Source organism: Misgurnus anguillicaudatus, chromosome 7 (assembly GCF_027580225.2).
Source record: "Misgurnus anguillicaudatus chromosome 7, ASM2758022v2, whole genome shotgun sequence".
Taxonomy (NCBI): domain Eukaryota; kingdom Metazoa; phylum Chordata; class Actinopteri; order Cypriniformes; family Cobitidae; genus Misgurnus; species Misgurnus anguillicaudatus.
Genome location: NC_073343.2, coordinates 22,898,424 through 22,904,452, shown reverse-complemented (window position 1 = coordinate 22,904,452; position 6,029 = coordinate 22,898,424).

Here is a 6,029-nt window from a genome sequence, read left to right as displayed (position 1 = left end):
GAATGATATTGGCAGGTCGCAAGTATGTGTAGCCTACAATACTTCTCTTTTTGTTTAGGTTGAGGTCATTATGATTACGTTTTTTGACAAATTTGTCCCTTACATCACATTTCCAACACCCTAAATCGTCACCATGTCTTTGTTTAGTGCCAACCCTTTGCCAGTTCTTACACGCTTTTGCCCCACCCATGTCTAGTTGGGATGTATTGGTCAGCAAAGTAAATGTGCAGATTTACAGACCTTTGCCCATTTGCAAATACACACAACCAATTTCGCCATAGGCTTCCAAATATTTCTAAATATCAAATTTAGGCTACTATTCAGGATGATGTTTGACTGAATGACAATTGTTTGTTAATATTCTCCTCTAATTTTTAAGTAATGTTACTATGGCTGTTGCAGACTTAATTTACCTTAAATAAGACATATCATAAATCTGAAATTTCCATGATTCAGTGCTATAATTGGGTCCCCACCCAGTGCTTCTATCAACCTAGAAAACGGTAAAAAAAAAAACAGGAACTTGGTTTTGGTAAACCATTTTCTGCAAGCATGTCAAAAAATAGGTAATTGAAAGTTGGCTCCCCTTGTGATGTCAGAAGGGGCTGGCCCTTAATTTGCACTATACAACCAGGACACTGTCATAAAGTGAAGATATAAGCTCATTTGCATTTTAAAGGACATACCAATGACCCATTTTTGCTCACACTATAAAGTGGCAATTTTAACGTGTGATAAATTATTTGTGTGGTATTTTGAACTAAAACTTCACACCTACTTTGGGGACACCAAAGATTTAAAAAGTCTTGTGAAATGTCCCCTTTAAGTTCATTTGTGTGTCAGTGTTACAGTGTGAGTTAGTATGTTTGCTGTATTAGCAGATTTCTACAGCTGCATTGCAGGGGGTTACTGTGAAGCCTCTGGGGGGCAAAACTAATCCATGTTATAAACAATGAGTTTTATTATATGTTACATTTTGTTTTGGTGGAGAAGGTATTTACAGGTTAGTTAAAAAATGTATTTCTTCAATCTCCAGTTAGTTACTTTTTATACATGTCTAGGTTTTTGACATTTTATGGATTTGGAGGACACCTTTTGCCGAAGTGACAGTGCATTCAAGCCATTCATTTTATCAGTATTTGTGTTCTCTGGGATCAAACCCTTGACCTTTTGCAATGCTAATGCAATGTGGCTGAAAACACATTTTGCTAACTGATTAAAAATCTCAGAAATAAACCAGAAAATCCCAACATAGAAGAATATTTTTTTTTAGGTGTATATTTCATATGAATAAAGGACAAGTTTGGTATTTTACACTTAAAGCCCTGTTTTTAGATGTTTATGATAAAATAGAACGGGTTTGACTGAGGTTTGGACATATGATGATGCTGGCCCGAGAATTTCTGTTCTATCACCCACTACTTCTACAATGGCTGTATAGGTGCACTGGAACAATCCTTCCCAAAACGCACCAAACCTTCGCCCACAAAGACGTAAAACTCACCGAGCGGCCAGGTGTGCACTGATATGCTCACACAAAAATCGCTTTTTGCTTTCTAACAGGTGTTTTAGCATTTGTTGTAAACTTGTGGATGTATTTTTCCAAACGCCTCATATCCGTATATTCTTCCGTTGAGAGCTTGAATAATAGACACTCCAGCCCAGTTGATGGCGATAATCCACCTTTGCCAATTGCAAGAATACAAACAACGTTCTCGGCGCGGAGTAATACCATACCTCACAGCACACCTAATACAATTCAATGGAGTTGGACAAAAACTACGATAAAACCTGTTGGAAAGCATCTTTTGTAGCGATTTTTGTGTGAGCATATCAGTGAACACCCCTGACCACTCGGTGAGTTTCACGTCTTTGTAAACGAAAGTTTAATGCATTTTAGGAAGGATTGTTCCAGTGCACCTATACAGCCATTGTAGAGGTGGTGGCTGATACATCGAACAGCCGAAAATTCTCGGGCCAGCATCATATGTCCAAATTTCACTCAAAACCGTTCTATTTCATCATAAACAATCTGAAAACAGGGCTTTAAGTGTAAAATACCGAACTTGACCTTTAAAAACGGCATGCACCTTGTTTCCTTATCTGTCCTATTTGATCCTCCTGTTCTCAAAAAATGCATTATGTAAAGTTTATGAACCATCCAGAAGCAATTCAGCAGAAGAGACAAACTAGTCATTTAGTGCATAGTATTAGTCTTACGGTAAAATATGGACAAATCCAATGATTGGGTTTAAAAAACTAATTTAAATATGCTAGGTTGCTTTAAGACAAAATGCTAGGTTGTTTCAACCCATGATAGGGCTAAAAATTGACATTTTCACAGACAGCAGCGATACACTGTAAAATTTCTTGTTAGGCGGCATGTACACCAAGGCATTTAAATGTGGCTGAAAATGCCAGACGGACGCCAACTGTGGGCGCTTCCCAGAGTTTTATCAGCTAAGCGCTTTAGTTGCTTCTGTTTTGTATGATGCACAGGTTAGTTGTTGTGGCTTTTGTCCCGCCCCTCCTCCATTGGTATTGGACGGCTGAGTAAAAAGTGACATTGACAAGCTGTTGAATACCTTTCAACTTTGGGCGCTCAGCACTGTGGTTGGAAAAAGCACTTAGCAGCAGCGCTTCCATTGGAAACAGTTGAAAACATACGCCGGCGGTCGGCCACAGGTGTAAACGCCTTGGTGGAAACGCCTTGGTGTACATGCCTACGCAGTAACATCATCACTCCTGACTACTGTACTCCTCCTCTCGCTCAAACTTCTGTCAATATTACTGCGCCAAAGTTCGAGGTGCTGCAAGCTAAGTGCTTTTCCGCCATACAATATAGTTCTCATTTTTTATTAGCTTAAAAAAATTGTCACTTTTTATTTTTTGCCACCATACTTACTCGTGTAACTACTCATGTAACAGTCTTTAAATAGGGAAACATGGAAGTGTTTGGTGGCTTCTAAATTCATCCCTGTTTGGATCCTAAGGAATGGATGGGGCTAGGCTAAATGCTAACACATTCACGAGGCGCTGTACAAAGATTTAGTGCAAGCCTTGATAAAAGATAGGTATGCATTAATTTGTCTAAGTTAAGGTAAGAAATTAGTAAAATATTGAAAAACGGTGGTGTTTTCCTTTAAATCTTTAAATCTAAGTTTAAACTAAAACTTTCTTGAGTAGTAATGAGTTGCTATAAATGATAAAAAAATTAAGTAAAAAAAACTTAAGTTAATTCAACTTAATTTTTTATCATTTATAGCAATTTTTCACTAGTCAAAAAGGTAAAATTAATTGTAAATTCAAGTTGATTAAACTGATTAAACTGTAAGTGCAACCTAGCATGTTTTTACAGTGTAAATGGCCTGTCTTATCCACCAATTGGCTAGATTGGTGTCAGCATTATCTACCACAACTGATTCTCAATCACAGTAAGTGTTAATTTTAAACTGTTTACTTTTTATTATCTTTAATGCAGTGTTAATGTGTAGTTTGTTGTTTTTTATTTAACTTCCTTTCACCTTGCTAATCCATTTGTTCAAGAGGGAAACAGGTGCCGAAACCCCTTAGTCTCCCATAAATAACTATTCCTTCATTTAGCACCCACTCCACATTCAGATCCAGAGCCACATGTCGTCCCGAAAGCAAGTGTGATGTTGTGCATGCTTCACCCGAAGAACCACCCCACCCATGAAACACACCCAAACCCAACTCATCTCCTTACACACGTTTCATGTGATTCATGTGGGAGCATCTGCGTCCCTACATTTTGCAAATAGCTATGGATTTTCAAGGCATTATCTAGGTGTGGTGATGAATTTGTGCTCTAAATTAAAAGATTATTCTGTTTGTCATTTAGGAGTAATTGAATGATTAAGAAACATGATATTTGAAACAGTAGAGATAAAACATACTCCAAATCGTCCTTATGAATTTTGTTAAGTTGTATAGTGTAACTGGTCATGTTGTTATTATAGTATAGCAGTTTAAAGCAAATGTCAATGAAGCACTTAATTATGCAGTATACTAATGTCTTTTATTATGTATTAAAAGTTGTTCTAAATATTGTAAAAAAAAAAAACTAAAGCAATAGCTTTATGTCTGGCTGCTTAACAGTGTCTGCTTAAAGGCACGGTCTGGGAAAATAGCAGCAGGTGTCTGTAAAGGCCGATAAGGCGGAGAATTCACAGACTCCACATTATCTCCCTTTAGTCTCTAAGCAACTCCACCAAACTCCACTATCAGACAGTCTCAGTTCACCAACAGAAGTCCTCGGAGCATGTGAGAAACTCCTGACATGGGACAGTAACACAAATGGCACTTAAGTGATACTCCAAATTCAAACCGATACGGATGCCAAAGAATGTCAAAGTCATCCCCTGGTATTTGGTTTGTCTCTTTGCCTAAGATAACAGTGCATTGACCCGTCCTCTATTCTTACCACACACTCTGAGATTGTAAGTTGCTATGTTTGATGGAAAGATCTGCCACAGAGCAGTACTCCACAGCACATTCCCAGTGGTCTCCTGTGGGAGTTTCCTTTTCCCCCAAGTATCTCTATTTAATCTAATCAAAGCAAGCATATTTAGAAAGCCTGCTTCCACATCATTCATGTCTTGCCCAAATCAATGTTTGTCTAGGTGCAAGTGGAAAAACGTAATGTGTTTTTAACGGCCAGTTGAATGGAGTTGGTTGCCACAACAAGTCTCGAATAAATGGAGTTCAAAAGTTCCATTAAACTGTTTGTCACATATCACATATTATCACGTGGATCCAAGGGCTTGCTGAGATGGTCAAATGTATTGTCTAGCACCTGACAGGAAAACACAAGTCACAATCTGTTGATTATGTAATGAGGGAATTTCTTCAGGATGTGGACTGTTTTGGTCACAGTAGTTGATTTGTATGTGTTTGTGTGTGAGGGACATATTATTACCATAACAACTTTCAATGGGAAGCTGATGCTATTTCAACAACCCCCCAACTAAAATATTAACCTACAGCATGTAAGCATAATTTATGGGCATTAATAATACAGTAAATTGAGGTAGCCGTTACTTTTCTTTTATGATCAGATTTATTACTATGTGGACAATAAAATGAGCAAAATGTTTGCTGTAGATTTAAATTTATGTTATTTACTGACAATCGTTTGTTCAAAGTTAAATAAACATTAACAAGTCTTTGTCTTTACAGAATAAAACTATAAAATAACAGCCTTGTGCAAAGCAATCTGAAACCAGAAATTCTCTTCAACCTTTTCGGTTTTCTTCTTCAGATTTTGGTTCCCAGAATGCTTTGCATGAGGCTGTTATTTTAGTTTTATTCTATAAAATAAATGTAAATTTACAATAAGTTACTGGCAAACAACTACCAGTAATACTATAATTACTATAGTAATTTTAACAGTGTACACCTAAGGAGGGACTTAAGTTATAATAAAATTCCCATAAGGAAGTCACTCTATTAGGCAAATTGACTCGGGGAAGTTACTTCAGTCATGCAAGACTAAAATCCTGTCTACTTGAATGGGGAAAGACAGATATCTTTAACATTGCATGCTAAAATCACAATAATAAAATGGGCAGTTCTGGTTCTTCATTCTGATTGGTTGAAACACGTTCTAAGCGTGATAAAATACCCCGGTAACCCCACGGTTCAGAACGCATTACATAAGTATCACTGTGCCACTGTTGCTACGTACTGATTTATGAAAATAAACACCACAGTCTTTAATCATATTTGTAATTGTTCTACAATTGCACAGTTAATGGCGATATCCAGATAAATGTCAATAAATATTGTTGAGTCATCTCGTCAATAAAGAGAAAACGTTTCGAGGACTTTCTACCTTAAATCCATATTTCCGCTATTATTCACTGGGTGGCGATCTTACCCAACTTAAACACTGACGCATTCACTCAACACTAAAACACCGTGTACGTTTTGATCAGGCTCTGAATCTGCTCTCTTGAAAGTTCTTCACAAAAATGTAATTATCTCCGCTTTCAGTTGAAAATTTGAGA